General features: G+C 42.5%; 2 long non-coding RNA genes and 1 pseudogene across 2 annotated transcripts; all 3 read right to left on the reverse strand.

The window, feature by feature from the left end:
* LOC116669469 (myosin heavy chain, fast skeletal muscle-like) overlaps positions 1-22,662 on the reverse strand; it is a 28,306-nt pseudogene that overhangs the window by 2,806 nt on the left and 2,838 nt on the right.
* Positions 1,998-2,406, reverse strand: LOC116707369 (uncharacterized). Its single transcript, XR_004336492.1, has 2 exons — positions 2,197-2,406; positions 1,998-2,115 (listed from the first exon to the last, which is right to left on the reverse strand). It is a non-coding gene; the product is annotated as an uncharacterized LOC116707369 (long non-coding RNA).
* On the reverse strand, positions 3,431-3,714 carry LOC116707368 (uncharacterized). The gene is made up of 2 exons (XR_004336491.1): positions 3,604-3,714; positions 3,431-3,528 (listed from the first exon to the last, which is right to left on the reverse strand). It is a non-coding gene; the product is annotated as an uncharacterized LOC116707368 (long non-coding RNA).

Raw genomic sequence — 22,662 nt, forward strand, 5'->3', positions numbered from 1 at the left:
CAAGAGAAGCACACTTGGAATTCACTGCCTCAATCTGCTCCTCAGCCTCCTGAAGACGTTGAGCAAGCTTTTTCCTGTTTGAAAAGGATAAGATTAGTTTTCCACTGAAACTACCCATTACCAGATATTCTTTCATGAATGAAGTACAAATGATTACATAGACTCAGAACCTAGATGAATATAAGAAAGCACTGCTTTAATGTAAAAGTTATTTTCGTAAGACACTAAATACAAATAATTGAAAACCCTGTTCATAACATTTGTTAAAATGTGAGAACTGTATTTGAGTTGTGCTGAAATGTTACACTTGTGAATAAGCCATTGAATTGTTTGAATGTTACTCACTTGGATTCCTCGAGCTCCTCAGTGCGCTGGATAGCATCAGTTCGTACTTAGTTCCCACTTGAGCCACCTCACTGTTTGGCCTTGGACATTCCCGCGCTGCAGCTCATCCTTGGCCTCCTGCTCCGCCTCAAACTGCTCCCAAGAAAAACAGCAGATCACAGCATGGCGGGCTGATTGGCGTCATGGTCAAGATCATTCCTTGGCCTGTCGTACGATCTGATTGGGTTTACAAAATTCCATAAACTAATAACACCAATACACCTCACTTAATGGTCATTACCTTACCTCCTCTTCACTCTCTTTTCAGCTCCTCATCTGCTGTGTGAATGCCTGTGTGCCGTCTGGTCATCTGGGAGACAAGAGCTTCTTTCTCTCAATTTGACGGCTGATTCACCTTGTTGAAATATGTCATGATCATTATTTTCTTGTCATGTTGCTAATAATATAGCAGATATATAACCATATTCAGTTACAAGTTTAAGATACCATTTTCTGTCAAGAGACGTGATTTCTGTCATTGAAGTCATTGATTGACGGACGTTTTCATCATTCTTGGTCTTCACTTCGTAATTTGGTCTCTAGAGTACGGCACATCTTTTCAAATTTTCCCTAGTGATAAGAGATGAGTAGAGATGAGATCAAGAAGCATTTTTATTTATAATAAGTACATTATTTACTGCCTTATTTAGTTAATAAATAGCATGTACCGCATTGTTACCTTTGCTTAGCAACTTCGCCATGTTGCTGGAGAGGTCTCACTTCTCCATCTGTATGCACTCTTTTCCTTCCAAGCTTCGGCTTAGCACGCTGGAGGTTGTCGATCTGCTCCCACTCACAACTCTGTCCATCCTGCTTCTGCGAACGCAGCAGCAGTGGCTTCATTCTGCAGAGTGGTACTCCTCAAGATCACGACCGGATCTTCTGAACTCAGCTTCACCTTCTTGTTCATCTCATCTGAGCAGCAGTGGCACCACCGGCCCCTCCAGCCTCTCACTGATCTCTTCAAGTTCCCTGGAGAGGTCCGCTCTCTGCTTCTCACATCTTGTCACAGCAGCACGCTCAGCCTCATCTCCTCCTCCAGTCCTCATGCGATGCCTGTTGAATATAATGTGATGACTTTCAGTAAAATCTTCCGCTTTTGATACACAACAATTGGGGAACACATCAGAATGTTTTGGATATGCAATCTGTCACCTGAGCCCTGGATCTTCTTCTGAATCTGAGTCACCAGTGACTGTCTCATCGTCCAATGCTGCTAAGTAACTGACTGATTCGAAGTCTTCCTGCGTGAATTTAATAAAGTCCTAGATTCATGCAGTTGAGCCACATTTTTACGAGAATTGGGTTACAAATTAAAAAAGTACGTTACTTTTTGATCTTCCATCTGACTCGCTGCATTGTCATTTTCAAGCTCCATGATGGATTCCCTGGGCCAGTTTCAGATCCCTCGAGCTTTCTCTGGCTCTCTCAAGGTCGCATACGGAGCTTCTCTCTTGCTCCCGAAGACCCCTCCACACAACATCGATTACGGTTTTTAACCACTACATTTAGGAGGAATGATCTTTCTTGCCAATCCAGAGACTTTTGAAAACTTACATCATCCCCTTGCTGCTCAAGCTTGGTCCTTGGCCTGCAAAGTGTTGACTTTTGTCTTCCTCTGCCTGCAGGTCTATCAAGAGTCTGCTGATGAGCCTCCTGAAGGCTTTCTTTTCCTTGGTCAGCTTGCAATGCTCTCATCTTTGAAGCCATCTCCTCATAGGTTGTCTTAACCTAAGAGTGCAAGAAGAATCTTGCTTTACACGGTCCTCATTATAATCCTACTTGATCCGCTGGACAGATATTATTTACAACCTTGTTCTCTGTGGCAGTTCTCTTTTTTCCACTTTGGCCAAGGTACGTTCCAGGTCATCAATATCTCTTGAGCCAGATCATTCATCCTCCATCTTTCTCTTCTTGGGCAGTAGCTCAGCGTTGATTATCCTCTTCATCTCCAGTCTTTCAGTTGTCGCTTTGAGTTTGGCCTCCAGCGAATCCCTTAAACTCTTGATGAGTCCCTCCACATCTCTCTTCGCTCATTCAGATTCCTCTGATTCCTATTTAGTGTTTTCAAAATATATGTTAGCACATATCTAAAAAAACATGCACAGCAGACTGTCCGTCTGTGTTTACTTACAGATGCGACTTGCAGTGCAGATCATTCTTCTCCTTCCGAAGGACACCATCTTCTCCTCCAGTGTCTTCTTCTTGGCCAGGGCAGCAGCCAAGGCAGTTTTCATCTGATCATAGTTTCTCCTTCATATCTGCCAGCTCCTCTCAGTTTTTTTCAGCACTCTTCAGCAGAGGTTGGATCTTGTAGTACACGTCATCCATGGCCGTGTTTGACATCATGAATGAGCGGACATTGTACTGGTGGTCAATATAGCATCCCTGTTTGAAAGAAATTGCAGTTAGGGGCAAAGTTCTTCTCATTATTCATCTGCGGCTCTCACTCAATATTGTTGTTTTTCAACATGCCTCCCTTGTCATCTTCACAAACTCTGTTCTCATGAGGAATCCACGCACAAAGCCTGAGTCATGGTGACTAATTTGGCCAGTTTTTCATCCTCATCTCCTCTAGGACACCCGCATACCGGCCTTGAAGAACCCTGATCAAGAGAAAATGGAAAATAACTTCATGTCGCACTACACTTTTATTCTAAACATTAAACCAGAATTGACTCAGAGAGCATGTACCCCACACAATCATGTGAATGTCTATATTTTTAGAAAGCGTTTTTTTATCTACCTCAGATTCGGTTAGGAGCACATTCCGTAAACAGGGAACACAATTACTGTATTCTAGGCTGTGGCAGCTGTGCTTTTTTTTCAGATACTTTCTTGTATGGCAGTGTTTTACTACTCTTTACTATTACTTGTTGCCCAAGAGAAAATGTAACCTGCTCGATCATACCACTTGGTGGTGCAAGTTCTCTATTTTCTGACCTACCTCTTTTTAACAGACAAATTCTTGACCACATTTAATGTACAACAAGTAGATCTGTGCCATCAAGGGGCTTACCTTGTGTGTCCAATTGTACTCATCTGCTTTAACATCAATTGACCCCAGCAGCTTTCTCTTACGCCTTCTTGTTGTGTCAATGAAGTGGGCCCTCGGGATGACACTGGCATTCATGCACCTTGTACCTTTTAGGAGAGTTAATGGTCATTATAGCTTTCTTTTATTATCTATCACAATTTCTTTAAGTCTCCATTGAATACCTCGGCTTGAAGTCAGCATAGAGAATTCTGCTGGGAAACCTTTCCTGCAGATTCTGATACCCTCCGCGACACGTTACACCTAGCTGGTGGATGACCAGGAAGTTCTCCATCAGACCTTCAAAAAATACAATATACCAGAGTTAACTCGAAAATTAAGTAAATCATACTACCAAAAAATCACTCTTCAAAGAAGAGTGAATACATTTTTCTATGTCCCTAGTCTTTGACTCATTGGGAATCGGCAACGACAAAGTGGATGATGGGTGCTCCTCAAGTCAGTCATCAGCTTGCCCAAGTTCTCCTTTAATCCAAAATGGTGATTTACATTTTATGTTTGGGGGGGAATTTTTTTTGTTTAATGCTATAACTCCCATTTAGAGTTTGAGCAGAGATTGAGATAACTGTATAGAGATAATTTTGCAATGTTAAACTTCCCCTCAACTTTAAACACAGTCCTGCATGGAACCACCCTTCTTCTTGCCCCTTCTTTCCACCATTTCTGTAAATGTTTTTTAAATAGACTTGTTATGTTAGAATTTGACATATCATTTACACTGAGCACATTCTACAGTTTAGTTAAGTTTACAGTAGAACCTTAAATGTATTTTCGTTTACTTAGTTACTATCATACCCTCAACACGTGAGGATACAGAACAGACAGCATTTTCACTGGGGCTTTCTCGTAAAGCTGAATGACAGAGTCATTCCAAGTGGATCCTTTTTCTTGTCCAGCCAACCAGCGATATTGTATCAACGATACCAGCATAGTGGACCAGGGACGTGGGCCCCAATCTTGCCTTTGCAGGCTTAGTCTTCCTCAAATGCTTTGTTTTTGCCAGATGTGGTCATACAGCTTGTCTTGACAGGATGTGTCGTGGCCCTTTGGGTGACATGCACTCCTCTTCAGGATGGAGAAATTCCCATGGGCTTGAAATGGTGTAAAGACGATGTCATTAGTGATAACATGTTTAAAATTAAGAAAATGATATACCAATTGAGTGGTTATCCACTTTTCAATAATCTCAAGCCAGCAGCCAGTCGCATGCCAAAGTCAATGACATCCAGACAATCCCTCCTTCTTGTACTCCTCTTGCTCCAGGACAACATATTGTGGTTAAGAACTGTTGCAGTTTCTCCTTGGTGCAGTTGATGCACAGCTGTTCCAAGGTGTTGAACTGTGATGGAACAAATAATTAGTACATCTCTCCAGGGAAATAAAGGTTCTGTCTGAAAATATAGGCCTCACTTGGTTTGAAATGAGCTTATCAAAGATTTCAAGCGCAGCAATATCCAGGACACCATGTAGAACTGTCCTTGCCTTGTTTTCTGTCCAAACTCTGTGATACGGACGACCATCCACAAGAACATCCCTCCATAGATAGACTGCCAGGCAGGCCAGCGTTCATCACATGAATACAAACAAGAATGTAGTTGTCAACTAATGACCAAAACAATCCAAAATTAAAAAAGTCACAATGAATACACTGTTCTACAGGTAAATTAACAGAATTCATACCAGTTTATCTCATTACCTGAGGTTACCAGTCTGCCCCTTGTGACATCTCATTTTCCGACCTTCACTCTGGGATAGCACAGAGCCTTGAATCATGTCAGCGGAGTTCAGCCCGCGGTAAGCAACTTGTCACCTCGGAAAATGTTCGACATTTCCATCCTGTATATTAAACCCGTGGATTAAGACCTGTTTACCATTTTCCCCAAGCTATTTACTGGCATTTAATACTCACCCTCTGTGCCATCAGGCTCAGCCTGCCTCCTCACGCTGCTTCTGCTTGAACTCAATTTTCCATGGTGATGACATCACCCGTCATTCTGTAGATGCTCACCTTCTCTTCACCATGGAAGCCCAGGATATCCATGGCATTCTGAGTTCAAAACATTCCCACCCAACATAATCAATTTAGAAAAATGGACTAAAGATTTGTTTTGATGTGAATATTAAAATTTGAAAGTACACATCACTTACTCATGTCTTCCAGCTCAACTTTGTCATCAAGTGCTGGCCACAGTGATCTGACCCATGCTACCCATGGGGAATCGTAGGGTTGGTTGTGATAAGTGTCCAATCTGGAGATCAAAAAGGGTAAACACGTCAAGAATCATATGAACACGCAGAATTTTTTGTTCATATTTAAACGGTTAAACATGTTCATCTTCCTAATCCTCTTACCAATATAGCAGGAATGTGGCCGTCATCATCTGGAAGAAGATTTGTATCCTCTTTTCCTCAGAAAGCTGTATTCCACTCTGCACTTCTCACAGATCTACAGATATTTTCATCATTACAGTCTGCCCATTTCTCAATTCCAGTCATTTGTTTGTAGCATGGTTATATTACTTACATGCCTCAATAGCAGCCTAGCCAGTTGCCAGTTGTGCCGAAATGGATTCTGATGATTTACCCTTTTGGACAAAGGATTTTTAATTTCCTTCCACATTGGCAACTTAACAAGACTTCTTTCATGTGTAGAAAATTATTCCATACTTACAAACGAGAAGAGTTGTCATTCCTGATCGTTTTGGTTACCATAGGCCTCCCGCAGGGATTGGCTGCAATAAGTTCTGATCTCCAGTACCCCTAATCCCGGTTTTGAATTACAGTTTACATTTTCCCCTTTGAAAAAATATTCTATAGAGGAAGAACCCTGAATTGTAACCTAGAGGTGACCTCCCTTTGGATTCGTCCTCTTCGGTCCACCACTGGATTGTTTGCAAAGTACTGAGACACGCTTGGTGTTTACGTCATTTCCATCCACCCCAAAAAGCGCACCAGATTCTCCACTAGGTATCACATAGACTTTTTCCGAATTTGATCAAGATCTTATTTTACCGTCAAAGCAAACAAATGTAAATGTACCAACTTTACGTATCAAGACAGACGGGTCTCCCTATCTGAAATTAAAAAGAATAATTTACTGTTTCCTAAACCAAAACCCCTTATACGGATCCATTCTAGGCAGGCAAGCAGCTTTATTTGTAGAGCACATTCAGCCAGGTCAATCCAAAGTCTCTACATTTAGTGATTTGATAACTAGCAAAGTACTTGAAATCCATTCTTTGAGACACAGAAAAACCGTTTACGGACTTCAGAAATTGTAGATTTGTGACCAGTGCTGTTCTTAGTGTAGGCTGGATCGCCTTTCAATTTAGCTGAGGCTTTCTGGTTGATTTATTCAGGCGCCTGTAACAGACCCGTTACTATTACGTCTACTGAGATGAGAAGCATGGACAATTTTTTCCAATCCTGGTTCACACGTAGTCTTCAACCCTTGATCCATTAAGGTAGTAATACCAGGTTTACTTTGTAACTGTCTTATGTGTGTTAAAATTCAGTCCATAGCCGTCTCAGTGCTGTGTTGGTTTGGACACCCTACTGAAAGGTATCAAACTCTTGTCTTGTAACACGACATGGTTTGATTTTGAAAAACGCTTATTTTCATGATTTTACTTAAAACGGAAGGTTGATATCGGCCATAGTTGCTCATTAGTGATTTTTCTAGATTTTTCTTCTACATTGACATTGACATTCTAATGCCTTACCAGTAAGCTTAACTGAAAGGCGTTGTCAGAGACAGAGAAGATGTGGGGCGGAGCCTCCATACGCTTCTTGCCTCTATAGGCGCCCACACAAATTCCAATCGTACACTGGAGCCCTTGTAGGGGTTTCACAGTGGCACCGAACACCCAGAGTAGTCTGAAACGGATCATAGAGATTCCACACTTAACGCTATGTTTCCTACAAGTTTTACAATTCACAATGTTCTGTTCTCATTTGCAGATTGTCCCTTACGAGTCATCCATGCTGCAAACCTCTTTGATGTTTATACATCACAGGGCTTCTTGAGATGGGTCATCATGGCCATGTCCTCAATCTTTTCATACTTGGGAGGGTTCATTGGATAGCCGTCACTTTCTTACTGGCCTCTCCTGCACAGGACAAGACATAAGACACAATAAGAACTAGATAAGAATTCCCCGTTGACAGTGACTCATGATACTAACCTCCTTAGTGTCCAGGGACTTCGACGGTGACTTTGTCACCATCTTTCTTGCATGATTTTGCCTTCAAGTACAGCCTCCTTGACATCGTCCACGTAGCAGGCACTCTTGGCCTCAAAATGGTGAACTTTGACCTCAATTCTCCCTTTTCCTTGCTTACGAAGAAACGGCAGCTTTGGCCATAATGGCCATCTCGCGTCCGTACTCATGGGCGGTTACTGTCTGTGGAGTACTACACATTAGAGCAATCTATATATGTAGCAGTATAAACTTAAAGCCCCTGACTGGAAAAGCCCAGAATATATTGTTCACTAAAATAATTAACAGATTCTTGTCAAATTGAGTTCTGCCATCATTTCAAGTCAGTAAGTCAAACAACAGCAATCTGAATGAGTTTCTGTTCATATCATTGCACATGTCCTAAATGGCCTGGTGTTAGTACTAAACAGCAATATATCAATATCAAAAAATATTATTTTACATATTACAAGGACCGTCAGCGTAGTTAAAGCTTTCAGACCGGCAGATTGTCTATCTTTAATTTCATACTGCCTATAATTTACACACATCTTTGCATGTCCTCTCCATCCAGGGAGGAATTTCATGCTCAGTTTCGTTTCCTGGGTGTCTTCCGTTTAAGGGACCATAGTTTCACATGATGTACGATTGTAAAGCCCATTGAGACAATTTGCTATTAGGCTCGATAAAAAGTCTACTTTTCTTGGCTTGTTAACTTGGGATTGTCATTAACACTAGTCGTTGTGGAGTTTTGTCCTAATTGATGCAAACGCCTAAGGTCATGGATATACGCTCAAATTTAAAATAAAGGTGCCATACCTTATCCGTTCTCCTTGGAAAAGAATGTGGCACTCCACAATCCTAGTGACAAACATCATGGGTTAGTCGTGTAGGAACAACCTCAAATGGGGACTGTGTTGACATATTTTTCTCCTACTCTCTTATAGAGATGTGTAAAATCTTGTATCAAAGATGTAGAGTGCATGAATACATACTATTCTACCTGAGCTGCCTTGCACTCTATTTATATTCAAATCTTAAATCTCACTATACTGATATTTGCACTATGGATTCCTTCTCTTCAATGTTGGTATTTTTTTTTATTTCTTAATTGTATTGTATTAACAGTATTTTTTATATTTACTGTTCTTCTGCTTTAATTCTTTTTATTTTATTAGTGTTGTACTTTTAAAGCCAAGATTAACCAGAGTCAATTAACAAAATATTTAGTAAACTCTATATGTCATATATTTTTCAAATGAGAAATACATCTAATGGTACGATGCAGAGTAGTTAGACCACCTCACACAAGCTTGAACTTCAGTCGCCTCCAACACGCTAAGGCCTCCCATGGACCCCTTACTATCAGTCTGTGTGCTTCCAAGCAAGGTAAGCAGACTTTATTTGCCATTAGGGTAGGTGACAGCTGACTCAAAGCATTTTTGCGGGTTCGATATTTGGAGATCGCACCCTAATCAGCTTTTTGATTTCTTTTACAACCTAGACAATACATATTACGTTTTTATTTAAAGAAATATACTAGGAACTGTTGGGGTTAACCCCTCCTTAAATGATTACCTTTAAGATGTTTGGTGATTGATAATTAACATTCTTTAATTGAAGACTGGTGTTGTAAGATTTTAATTAATAGTGGAATTTTTCTGACAGACAGCAAATGCATGAAAGGTAATGAACATTGACTTATGGTCTTAAATTATCTTCGTGCTTGCGCATTTTTTTTTTTTTTTTTGTTTTTTTTTATTTTTTTTTTTTTTTTGTTTGGTAAATTCTTGACCCTATTAAACATGCTTGTACGGGTTTTCGAAAGTTTGGTTACCCCAGGTAAAAGTGGTATTAATGCCCAAGCCATCTAATGAAGATTGACAATTGTATAATAAGGTCCAAAGTTAGATTTTATTTCCATCATTTACACTTTTAAATTACTAAACAAAAATTGGCTCTGCAAAAGTTTGGGACCCTGAAGAGGTTTATATTATGTACCCCCCCCCCCCCCCCCTTGTTAAAGCTGAGACCTGACAGTGTCATGGATTGTTCTCAATCACCGCATCCGAAAGACCATGTGATTATCACTCTAGGTTTTAGAATGCCCAGACTCTCTGACTTTTTAACTTGCCCCACATCAGCACCATGGCTTCTTCTAAGGCATTGTCTAGCAACCTGAAGCTGAAATAGTTCACCAGCTCCAAGCAGGAGAAGGCTATAAGAAGATACAAGGGTTTTCAGATGCCACTATCCTCTGTTCGATGTATAAGACAGCGTGTCATTCATCAGGAACAGTGGAAGTGAAAGCAAGATCTGGAAGACCAAACAAATATCAGACAGAACAGCTCGCGGGATTGTGAGAAACGCCAAGTCCAAATCCACGTTTGACTGCAGGATCCATCAGCAAAAGCCTGTAGACACGGCGTTGTGCTACACATTCCACTATACAGCGACACTTGTAACAGATATGGGTCCTTCACGAAGAGCATCCGAAAAAAACTCTCTACGTTCTCCACCAAACGTCACGTTGAAAGTTTGTAAATGAAAGTAGACCAGCCTGATGCATTGTGGGAACAAGTTCTGTGGACTGGACCCGTGAGGTAAAATAGAACTTATTTGGCTTGCATGAGAAAAGTACGTTTGGAGAAGAAAGGCACAGAATTGACTAAAAGAACCTTCTGTCCAACTGTTTAGCATGGGGGGGGGGGGGATCAATCATGCTTTGGGGTTGTATTGCCGCATTGGGCCAGGGAACATTTCACGCGTATACAGAAAAAAAATGAATTTAATAAAATTTCATCAAATTTTGGGCGCTAACTTGATGCATCTTGAAAAAGCTGAGTTAGAGAGGGATGGCTTCGACAAATGGATAATGATCCTAATCACCTCAAACCCCGGTGGATTACATCAAGAGCTTAACTGAAGGTTGTTGCCATGGCCTTCACATCTCCTGAACTCAACATAATTGAAAATCTATGATCGACCTTAAAAGACGCATGCTTGTCAGACCGCCCAGAACTCTCAAAGACGGAAGACTTTTGGAAGGAAAATGGCAAAGATACCCAAACAGAATCAAAAGACTCTGGCTGGCAACAAACGCCGTTTCCAAGCTGTGAATACTTGCAGACGCCATTTTTTTTGTTTTCTGTTTTTTTGAAAGTGTAGATGATGAAATAAAATCTAACTTTTTGTGACATATAATTACAAATGTATAATCTGTCATTTGATGGCTTTTAGAGATTTTTCCGTCTTTTTTGGCTTCTTATGCACATTAATACATTTTTTGTCTGGGTCCCCAACCTTCAAACCCCACTGTATAAAGCACAATGGTGTTGAACTTGTTTTTCAATGATGTGATGTTGGACTTCGTTTTAAACTTTTGGCAACCTTTAAGGAAAATGCAGGACAAAAAGCAAAATTACTTTTTACACTTCACATCATGAATTGGATCGTTGGGTATTTTTTTGCAAATCTGTAGGTGCCTATTTAAACATACCCTGTATAACCTCCTGTTATTATTTATCAAATTATTCTTATATGCAAATTATCTTTACAATTGCCATTTTTTATCACATTTATCTATCCTTTCTAACATAACTTAACATCCATTTAGTCAAAAATGTCAAATGTCTCCGGAAATTAATTTCAATCCTTTCAGGCTCTGAGATGTCTTTTTAAAGGAGATCCTCCACATATAGAATGATTTCAGGATAAGCAGGCAGAGTGAGCCATTTTCAGCAACTTGGCTGGTCGATGTAAACATATGCTATCTTTTATGGACCACATTTCTTCGGGGCCCCTCTTCAGCTCCTCTTGGAAATTTGAGTTGTTTCAAAGTTGCTGTTTGAAGGGGGAGAGTGGGCATGGCATCAAGTGGGAGAGCGCAACCAACTGGGAATTTGGCTTTCAACATTAGGAAACACACTGGTTTAGTAGTGTTACCAGAAAAAATCTTGCCATGCTTTGAGATTTTCCCGTGGATTTCCAACTTTACGTATTTTAGTGGATTTTTTAGTGGATACCTGTTTTAGGGTGAGATGCAGATATTTGATAAAATATGTTTGTCTGTTCTGGGATTATCAAAATGCTCCAAAAAGAATTATCAAAACAAAATTTTCATGCAACTGTACATTCACACAAGCTCTCTATAAAAAGAAACTACTCTGAGAAAGTCTGTTTTTAAGAGAGCCATCCACATTATATAGTGATAGGATTAACAGGCAGAGTGACCAGTTGTCAGCTATCTTGGGCTTGATGTAGACCGATCCTGTCTTCTATGAGCCCCATTTTCTTCGGGGCTCCTCGTCAAAGCCCTTTTTTGGTAATTTAGTGGACTTTGGTATTTGATTGATTACTCAATTGAAATATGTTTGTCTTTCTGGTCGTGATCAATGACCGAAAAGACTTTTAAAAATGTAATTTTCACGCAAATGTCCAATATTACACAAGCTACTGTACTACATATTAGATAGCAAAAACAGTGAAATAGTTAGCCACATAAGTCTAAGGTACTGTCAGTAAAATACCTCAGGCATCTTTTCTCAGATTTCACTGACTGGGATGTTCACTACATCTTTGTTTACTAAACTCTCACACAATTTAAAACAATGACTAAAATGTTTTAGGATGGCTCCTACAATGCTTCTTATTCCTTTTTGTCATCAATGTTAAGATTATTTTATTTTCAGAGGCCTGCTTGCCCACCATGGCGGTTCAGTGAGCACACAGCTGATTGATTTCTCACAGCAAAGCACTCCCCCCCTCCAGAATTTACCTCATTTCTCAAAGTCAGCGTACATGCTATTGAGGTTTCTTTGAAGAAAAATGATAAAGCTCTGTACACTTGTAAACTGTTTTTTTGAGAATAAGAAATACGTTATGCTCACCACACATCATGATTATGAAATAAGAACTGCAGTCAAAAAGTGACTTTTTAATAACTAATACTGGCAAAAATAGCTAATTACTTAAATAATTTGGTGCTCTTCCCTCAACAAATTAAAAAATGTCTTGTCTGCTCATCTAGTACAACCTGTCCCAGCTTTGAGCATAAATCAGTCAGTTGTACTCTTTGAAGTGCTAATTTGTTTTTATGGTTCTTTTAATACCGTCGCCTAACATTTTGTGTGCTGCATTTTTCAACTCACGTATTAATATGTGTGAAACGTCTGAAATAAGAGGTCCGAGGACACCTGGTGTTCTGGGGGCGGACATTAAAGCCAAGGCAGTTTTTGAAGCTTCGGAAATTCCAGTCTGCGACTATTACAGTAACCAGATGAGAACGTATGATTGGAAACAGTTGACCTGGCCTGAAAGTTAACTTTTTGAATTTAAGAATCCACCTGCCACAGTCACTTGTACCAGCCACTTTTTTTGCCTCATAAAGGGAAAAACATGAAGTGCTGTTCTCTATGATACTATCCTGTTTCTTTTCTGGTACCTGCTGCATGGACTTGCGCCGTCATCACATGCTGTTAGGAGGGGGACCTGCCTTGATAACCAGCATAAAGCAACTTTCCTATACCTGGCTGGGACACACTTCATAAAGTTTGATGAAGTAGTTATTGGGACTTTACCTTATCATTGCACCTGCATAATTAGTAGTTGTCCTCAATTTAGGTCATCCAGTACATCTTCTCTGCGGTTTTTCCTGCATCCACGTGTGTGATGTGTGTGTTCACAATCACACACCAGTCGCGGGGTATCGGAGCAGCATCTGCAAGGAGCCGAGTATACAACTGCTTAAGTTTCCGCAGCTTTTAGAGTGAAAAGACTCACAGCGTACCTCAATGTAAAATGTGTACATCTTGCAGGACGTTTTTTTTGGTAATGTAGATGTTGAGTCACCACTTCCTTCCTTCAATATCAGAAACACGGAAATATTTGACTTGTCTCACTCCCGATTGTTAGTGGCTGCATGTTGACTGTGCTGGGTGTTGTCTCGAGTGGATTAAAATGCGATCGGGTGCCCCGACTGCCAAGCCATTGTCTGCGCGTAGCAGCTGCATACCCTGCTTTACCAATAGTTTACGCGTCTGAATAACTAAATTCTATTGACCGTGTACCCGCCAGTTGCAAATTCCCCCGCAATTGCTGGTGGTCAGGTGCTAATTTCAGGCCCTGACGTTGACCATTCATGTTTAACCATATTTGTGTCTACAGAAAAGACCATAAAAGGACAGCTCACAGAAGGCAATGCTCATGGTGGATAAATTTCTAACTGAATACCAGGCAGCAATTTCAGCCATAACTCAAGTCAAGTGTCTCCTACACTCCGTGTGAATGGATCCGAAGTGGAGGGGCTTTAAGATTAACACCCAGTGCTTGTACAGTGGATGACCTTAATATAATACCCCATTGGGTTTTTACACCTCGCTGTAAGTAATTCATCTAATAGCCTACGTAACAGTTATACTATTAGATAACCTTTACTGTATAGTAAAGTCACATGATTCAAATGCAGGATGTACCTAACCACAGAGGCGGGGGAAGATATTTTTGGCTGGGGATGCTGGGGGGGTACACATCGCGTATTCTGCAGACCACTCACCTCTGTCACCTTTTTCCAAAACTCACTACCCACCCCTCCATGACCTGACACTAACCCTACTACCTCCAGTAGAGTAAGCTTTTCATAACCAGCTAATGGCAAAAAGCTCTAAGTGCCAAAACATAACAGACTATACAAACTAGTTCGTTTCTGACAGTATGTGACCGATTTTAAATGTTACATACTATTTTTCTTTATAATCGGCATACTACAATAAATTAACCTTCATCTAGGCTAAATATAGGCCACTTCGGGCCTGCAGTGGCATGAATAGACGCAAAAATGTAAACACTGGTCTGTACTGTGAGTTTCAGTACACCAAACATTATTTGTGCTCTGAGTTAGGATATAACCTCTGCCATGAGACCCTGAATATCCAGATCATCCAAATTGGGCTCTCCTGTTGGGACGGTTTCGGTGTTGAAGCACTGTATGGACTGGTGGGGCTGGTGGATAAACGCCTGTTTTAGGAGCATACCTTTATAATTCCATACTGTATATGCCCCCCACCCACAACAATAAATAGACATAAAGAGAATAAATAGTAAATGTATTACAGAATCATTCAGTACAGTAAATAAATTTTTAAGCTCATTTTTATTTTCATTGCAGTTTTGAAGCTTTGCCACTAGGGGTTTGCGGCCCGCACCTCCGCACCCCCCATCCCACGCCTATGTCACAACACACTCCTCTCAGCTTACCTTCTGACCCTATCACCGTAGTATTCGCCGTATTCTGTAGGCCTTGTTCAAATATGGCCCTTCTGTGAAACATGTGCCAAAAATGTTTACTGTCTGTCATTTCTATGTCCTATACTACTGTCTGTGCTATGCTACTGTATATGTCTATGCTCATTGGCTACGGCTATTTCTGATTACTGTCATTGTCTGTCTGTCTATGCAATTGCTCCATGACTTAGGTTGGGTCCAAAACCCGTTCCACTATGGATAAAAAATCTTCGGCCATCCTTTGCTACGACGTTTGATGCTACATCAACTGCCAACCACTTTTTTCAACTAGTACATTTTTGGACCGTGACGCTTACTGTACTACATCTAAAGCTCTTTCCAGCCTCATATCTACCTTATACAATATTATTTGTGAAAGTCATCCTGCTGAAGGGGTCGGAAAGTACACATAACCACCCATGTGAAACAAAAATTTATTTGGCAAATATACTGTTGTACCTCCCCTTGCCCACCACCTGTGGAGAAACCGTGGGTGTCGGGTGCGCTGCCACATGGGTGGCGGCAAAGGTTCATGTGGCCGCACGGACCAAACCCGGGCGGCAGAGCTGGCTCTGGTGGTGGAACTTCGCCTCTTGTGGGGACGGAGCTGGAACGTGTGCGTAGGTGGAGCGCTACCACATTGGCTCTGGTGGGGCGTACACTACGCACACTCTCGGTCTGGCACCGTACTCCTGGATAGGGGGTTTGGACTCTGTCCTACTTCCGTAGTTGCCCTGGTTTGAGGCTCCGGGCGGGGTGTGGGGATACTCACCAGCCCCCGGCTGAGCGCCGCTGCGTTGAGTTTACCCCGGTGGCACGAAGGGTTGCCCTCCCTACACCTCGGGTATGGGGGGGGGAACCTCTGACTGTTGTTTGTGCATATGCCCCAAACACAGAGTTTGGAGTATTCAGCCTTCTTGAGACCTTGAATGGAGTCCTGAATGGGGCTCAATAGGGGAAACCATAGTTCTGCTGGGGTACCTTCACGCCACAGTGGGCAATTGATGGAGATACTTGGAGAGGCTTGATTGGGAGGAACGGCCTCCCTCTCTAACCAGAGTGGTTGCTGTTCTTGACTTCTTTGCTAGTCCATGGATTGTCCATAACAAACCACGATGTTACCAGAGCACCCTAGGCCGAGATCACTGATCGATTTTTAATCGTTTCATCTGATTTAGGCCGTATGTTTTGGACACTCGGTGAAAGAGGGCGGAGCTGTCAACTGCCCCCTCTGGGTTGTGAGTTGGGTCAGGGATGGGGGAGACTCTGGACAGACCCGGGTGTGGTAAGCCCCAAACGCTAGTGCGGATAAAATTTGGCGACCGTCGGAGAGGCCCCAGTCCGACGGACTTTCAACTCACCACCTCTGGCAGAGCTTTTTGTGCATCCTCGGTAGAGGCTGGGGGCATTGAAACCTGAGTGGACAATTTCAAAGTTTCCATTGCTGAGCTGCGCCGGGGAGCTTGTGGTCTAAGGGTCTTAGGTGCCTCAAGGTGCGGTAACCCACAAAACCCTGGTGACACCGGTGGTCATGGAAGGCGTCCGACTGATGGAGTCTTTCCGGATATGTATCCCGGAGGACTGCTGAAGCAGTTTGCACAGATACCACGGTCCGAAGGCTGCAGGCCTCTGCCGTTACAGATACAAGCAGCGGTTGTGGAGAAGTTTTGGAGAAGACTGGAGAAGGACGTTCGGAAACAAAAAGTCGTCACCAGGTACTTCTGGAAAACTGTTTTTCGCCACCTCAGGAGGGGATCTGGGAATCATCCCAGCTGTATCCAATAATGAGGTCGTTGTTGACCTCACCTGGGGAGGAATAGGCGGTGTAAGGCGCCACTTTGAGGAACCCTAAATACCACTGAACACGTTCTCTGTGATTGAGGCAAGCTGGAAGATATGGGGATTTTTTTCAATTTCCCTGTGAAGGTTGGCTGAGGTAGTTTAACAACTCCACACGGCAAAGCCGCCAGGGATTGATGAGATCCGCCAGAACTGCTGAAAGCTCTGGGTGTTGAGGGCTTTCCTTGGTGACCACGCCTCTTTAACATGCGTGGAATTCTAGTACAGTGATACGAGAGGCAGACTGGGTGGTGGTTCCCTCTCAAAAAGGGGTACCAGAGGGGTTGTTGTGGCCAATTATAGGGGGATCACACTTCTCAGCCTCCCTGGTAAAGTCTCCCTAAGGTGCTGGAAAGGAGGGTTCGCCGATAGTCAAACCTCGATTGAAGAGGAACAATCAGATTCCGTCCTGGTCGTGGAACACGGATCCAAATCTTTACGCTTGCAGGATCTTGGAGTGAGCCGGGAGAATGCCAACCAGTCTATTGTGTTTTGTGATCTGGAGAAGGCGTATGACGGTCCCCCGGGAGAAACGGTGGGAGGTTCTGGGAGTTATGGGGTGAGGGGTCCCTTTCAGGGCCACCATCTCTGGTGACCAAGCGAGAGCTGTGTCCAGGTTCTCTGCAGTACGTCGGACCGTTCCAGGGAGGTTGGGCTCTGCAGGGCTGCGCTTGTCACCAACCGTTTATAACATTTATGGACAAGATATCGAGGTGTATTCAGGTTGCAAGTTCGGTGGGCTCGGGATCTCATCGCTGCCCCTTTTGCAGATTATGTGGCCTGTATGGCGGCGTCTGGCCTGTGACCTTCAGCACTCCCTGTATTCGGTTTGCCGCTGAGTGTGAAGCGACTGGGATGAGATCAGCACCTCTAAATCGGAGGCCATGGTTTCTCACAGGACCCGATGGATTGCATTCTTCAGTAGGAGTGAGTCCTTACTCCAAGTGGGAAGGAGTTAATAACGTGGGGTCTTGTTTGCGAGGGAGGGGACCATGGAGCTTGAGATTGGTCGGAGACTCGGATCAAGACCGGTGCGGGATTCTTCGTTTATCGCACCGGTGTGGCCAGAAGCAAAGCTTTCATCTAACCGGTCAATTTCGTTGCCTTACCCTCACCTATGGTCTGAATGCCTGGGTCATGACTGAAAGACGAATCCAGGGTACAAGCAGCCGCAATGGTTTTCCTCAGGAGGGTGGCTGGCGTCTCCCTTAGAGATATGTGAGTGCACAGACATCCGTTAGTATCCCGCTGCTCCTTTGTGTAGAAAAGAGCCAGTTGATGTGGGTTTCGGCAGCTTGTAAGGATGCCTCCTGGGCGCCTCCCTAGGGATGTGTTCCAGGCACGTCAGCCTGGGAGGAGGCTCGGGGAGCCCAGGACAAAGGTGTAGAGATTATTCTCCAACCTGCCTGGGAACGCCTCGCGATCCCCCAGTCGAGCGGTGGATGTTGCTCGGGAAAGGGAAGTTTGGGGTCCCCTACGAGCTCGCCCCCACGACCCAATACTGGAATAAGCGTTCGACGATGTATTATTACTGGTTGTAACCAGCCTTATTGCCCCCCTATGAACCCCTCGGGCCACTACTGATTGTCTTTGGTTAATTTTTACAGGTTATTTTATTGGCATGGCGCCCTAAAACTTCAAGCGTGTACGGAGTTTTGTAAAGATTTTGTATGATTGGAATGTGTGATCACACGTTTCTACATTCACATACCAGCTGCGGCACTGAGATACAAATATTTTTAGAATTATTACAGTCTATGCAGGTGGTATGGCATAGCTAATCGACTGGAACCATCACCAGTTTCTGGCCGAGTTTATGGTGGCTCCGTCCCCGGCAGTACCCCACACTGCTTAGGCGAGACCCACACAGACTTTGCAACTCCCTAAGCAACCCCCTGTTGCTTTGCTGTTGAGCCACCAGAGCGGAGGCAGTTTTTACATGTGTTTAAGGCCCTGAATTTTGTGAAAATCATAACGCAGCAGTTCTGTGTGTGATGGATCTCCTGTTGTTGGGGAATAGGAGCATTGCATTGTCCATCTGTGGGTAGATTCTTTCAGCCGGGCTGTTGACTTTGGTAAAAGGCGCAGACAACCCTGTATTCTGATATTTCTTGGTGTTATCCAACAACTTCTGTCTATTCGAGCCAAAGTTTATTCTGGAGGTGTCAGAGTTTATTTTTGCTGTCCAAATGTCCAAAGATTGGGCACCAGTCAGAGCTCATCTTGGATTAGGCAATTAGGGCCCAGCACTGCAGTGCAAGGGCACCAACCGTGTCCTTTTTTTTTTTTGGGGGCACAAAGTGCAATTGCTTTTGTTTTTTTAAAGTCTTATTTATTATTTCCGCACCTCTCCCATTCTCTCATTTTGAGGGGCCCTTAGCATGCGGGCACACTCACTGCCATTTGCTCCGAGCTCCCCTAATTGGCACCCTGATTCGACAAAAGTAGTAATTCATCATCCAACTTTCAGGTTACAATGCGTATCATCTGGAACTCTATGAAGCTATTTTTAGTAAAAAAAATCAAAAGAAATGTAAAATTTACACTAGCCGCATTTTCCGTCTGAACTTTCTCAGTTTAACGAACTTTGTTTGAAAAAGGACTTTATGAGCCCCCCACAAAAACTCTCAGAATCTTGCAGCCAGGTGCAGTATATTAAATCGTTCATAGGCTTGGGACTGGTCCTACTTGTTCTTAGCCTGGTTTTTCGCCCTTTGGGCACATGTTTTGACAACCTCTATATACAAACTCACAAACTTGGTGCCCACAGAAACACCTGGGAGCTTTGGCGAGACTTTTTGCAATTTGGCTGCTACCTGTAAGCGGCTCCATAGGCCCCCTATGGGTGGAAGGCCTTAAACATTTGGACAGAGTTACTACTACGATCTTCACTGGATTTGATACCATATTGTTCTAATTCATAACAGACATCTTTCCCCATTTTACCTTCAGTATCTCCGGCTTGCAATGGAAGGCGGCCATTTTGACTTTTATACATTTTTTTCTTGGTTTTTACATCTTTCTAAACTCCTCCTAGGCCCTGATTGTAGTCAGGCCTAGGGGGTCCACACTGCAGGTAGTATCTACTGACCCTCTGACAAAATGCTATCCAAAGATTTGCAAGTTACAGAGGACCAACTGTCATGTCTGGGGCTGTTGAAGAGAAGTTGCATATCTGGCCATATTTATTTATATTCCGATTAACACCAAACAGGACAACAATTGGGATATAGATGGACCCGGTGGACCTGTGACAAAAGCTATGAAGAATTTGATAGCTAACACAATGCGCCGTTATACATTAACAACTTCCTTAAGTGGCTGTGAAACAGGAACGGTTGTCTCTTGGTAAACGTTATTTCAGATTTACTGACTTAAATGTTTATCTACCTGTGACATTGAGCCGCCCCCTATAACTCTATCACACTTATTTACCCAGACATGCCCCCTCTGTGAACCATTTAAAGGAATGTAAAAGGGTAAAAACCACCCCTGGTAAAACACGTACCTCAAAGATATGTATATCATTTTAAAAATGGTCTCCAAATATTTAAGACCATTTTTTTGTCATTTTAGGTATTCAAGTTTTGTTTTTTTTATTTCAATTTGGTTATGATGTCACATCGGTCGAGTAGCCTCAGCCTAGTTCTAGCTATGAACTATGAGGAATTGCCGAGAGTTGAGAAGTCTCCTGGTGAGTTGCTATCAGTTAGCAACGCAGCAGTGCACACAATAATACTTTTTGTTTTTTAAACTGTAGAGCACAGCGTGACATTTTCTATCTATCTAGTGAAGTGGATCATGTTGTTAGTTCAGATTAGTAGTGGTAATTTATCGAAGCTATGAAATAGAAGGCATCATGCTCTCTTTTTTGACAAAAATACAGACTTTAACTATTCCATATGGAAGTTTTTTAAGGAAGGAGCGGTTGGGTCCACAGAGAGAAGCACACACACAGATAGCTGCAGCAAAATCAATCTTTGGATTTTTCAGTGTCGAGAACCTCGGAAAGGAAATGCACACACAGCAAAGATGTGTGTCTGCCGTACCTGCGAGGACACTTGCCCGTTCATCGCTGCTTGCAGCTTTAAATCTTAGTCACAATATTTTTTTGTGCCTTTGTGTCAGGTTAAGAAAAACATTTGCTTTTTTTCACCTTGTATGTATTCTTCACTCCCATATTGTTCACCATCACCCACATTTGCGGATTTTTTTAAGCGTTTTTCATGTCCCAAAAAAATCTACCCTTAACAAGCAGCACAGCGATGAAAGTATTACGAACAGATTTATAATCAACAATAACTTTTTCTTTTATTCGCTTGACTTTTCCTCACATATTATATGATTCACACAGCCATACTCTTGTGTGTTTTCCTGCTGCTTCTTTTCCGTAGAACACAAATGTTTGTTTGAATAGCTTATAGGGGACATCATTGTGATCTTTTATTTTATAGTATTTAACCTTTCTTTATAAGTTGAAACATATACTGTAAGATTTCTCTAACATATTACAGTAAATTGTAAGACTAATTTCTTAGTTTGTTATTTTTCACCAACCACGTATTTTATTTACCTTGCCAAGTCCCGGCTCTTTGCCCGCAGCTTGGTTGACCGGGACTTCTGCGATGTCAGCGCGCATCCTCAGCCTCCTCCGCTCATGCTGACCTTCCTGCACTTGGACAGATGGTCGTTGGCCACTGTTTCCTCCCTGACACAGCCGCAAAGAAGTGTAAATGTTTCACAAGATCCATAGTACTACGTCATTAAATTCACTGACATATTGTCAAACTTTTGTTTTTTCCTTACCCCCCACGCCTCCTCAGCCTGCCTCTTGTATGCCTTGACCTTCATCGGCAATTTGTCGACCAGATCCTGCAGCCTGGTAACGTTTTTTTTTCTGTCCTCCTCAGTCTATACTAGTGGCAGTATAGGTTGCATGAATTTTAACTAAATGGTAATAATTAGATCATTTGAAAACTGTACATGGTAACTATCAAAGTTGAACTGGTACCTGATCAGTGAGCTCTTCACCCTCCTCTCATATTTGCGGACACCCTTATGGCATCTGCTCCGTGTCCCTCTGCTCAGCCTCAACCTCAGCCTCCAGTTAAAAACAACTCACCTTCAAAAACAAGACAATAACTATCCGTCTTTCTTTTTCCTAAGCCTTGCTTCCGTTGTTCCAATTCTTAAATTTTTCATTCAAAACCTTTATTTAAACCAGGGATAAAAAAGTCCTTGAGATTAAAAATCCTCATTTTACAAGAGTGTCCTGCAGTGGCAGCAGCACGATTTCCAAGCAGAGAACCCTTACATGTAAATACATAACACCTTTTCACTCATATTCATCAACAATGTCATCATAAAATACCAGGGTCCTAATCAATTTAAAAACATGACTACAGACTGCCCTTGCTGTAAGGTCCTTAACAAGCCTTTACAGAATAAAAGGAGCCCAACTCCTTCAAATGTAGTTCATTTTGAAGCTGATTCCAAGCAGATGGGGCTGCAAACATTAAAGCCCTTTTGGGGCCGAAGTCAGTGGCGTCTTTAGTGACGGTCAATAAAAACAAATCCTGTGAGCGCAGGTGATATGTCCCTGCAGACCTCGGGACGATGTAGTTTCAAATAAGAGGAAAGTCCTATACTGCCTTAGTAAATAAAAAGATGCCGTGTCATCCAACGCCGATCGAGAGTAAAACACCCGACCCGAGAATACAACAAACAGTTATGATGGGGGGGGGGGGGGGGGGAGACAGAATTTTAAGTTTTTGATGGGAATCGCAAGGCTCAATGAAACACAGTGTCCAAAGCAAAACAATGAAGAATACTGGTAACGTTTGAAATGCTCGTATAAAATACATCCGTGTAGTATCCAACACAGACAGAATGTTGCTGTTACTA

This window comes from Etheostoma spectabile, chromosome 19 (genome assembly GCF_008692095.1).
Source record: "Etheostoma spectabile isolate EspeVRDwgs_2016 chromosome 19, UIUC_Espe_1.0, whole genome shotgun sequence".
In the NCBI taxonomy this organism is placed as follows: Eukaryota; Metazoa; Chordata; class Actinopteri; order Perciformes; family Percidae; genus Etheostoma; species Etheostoma spectabile.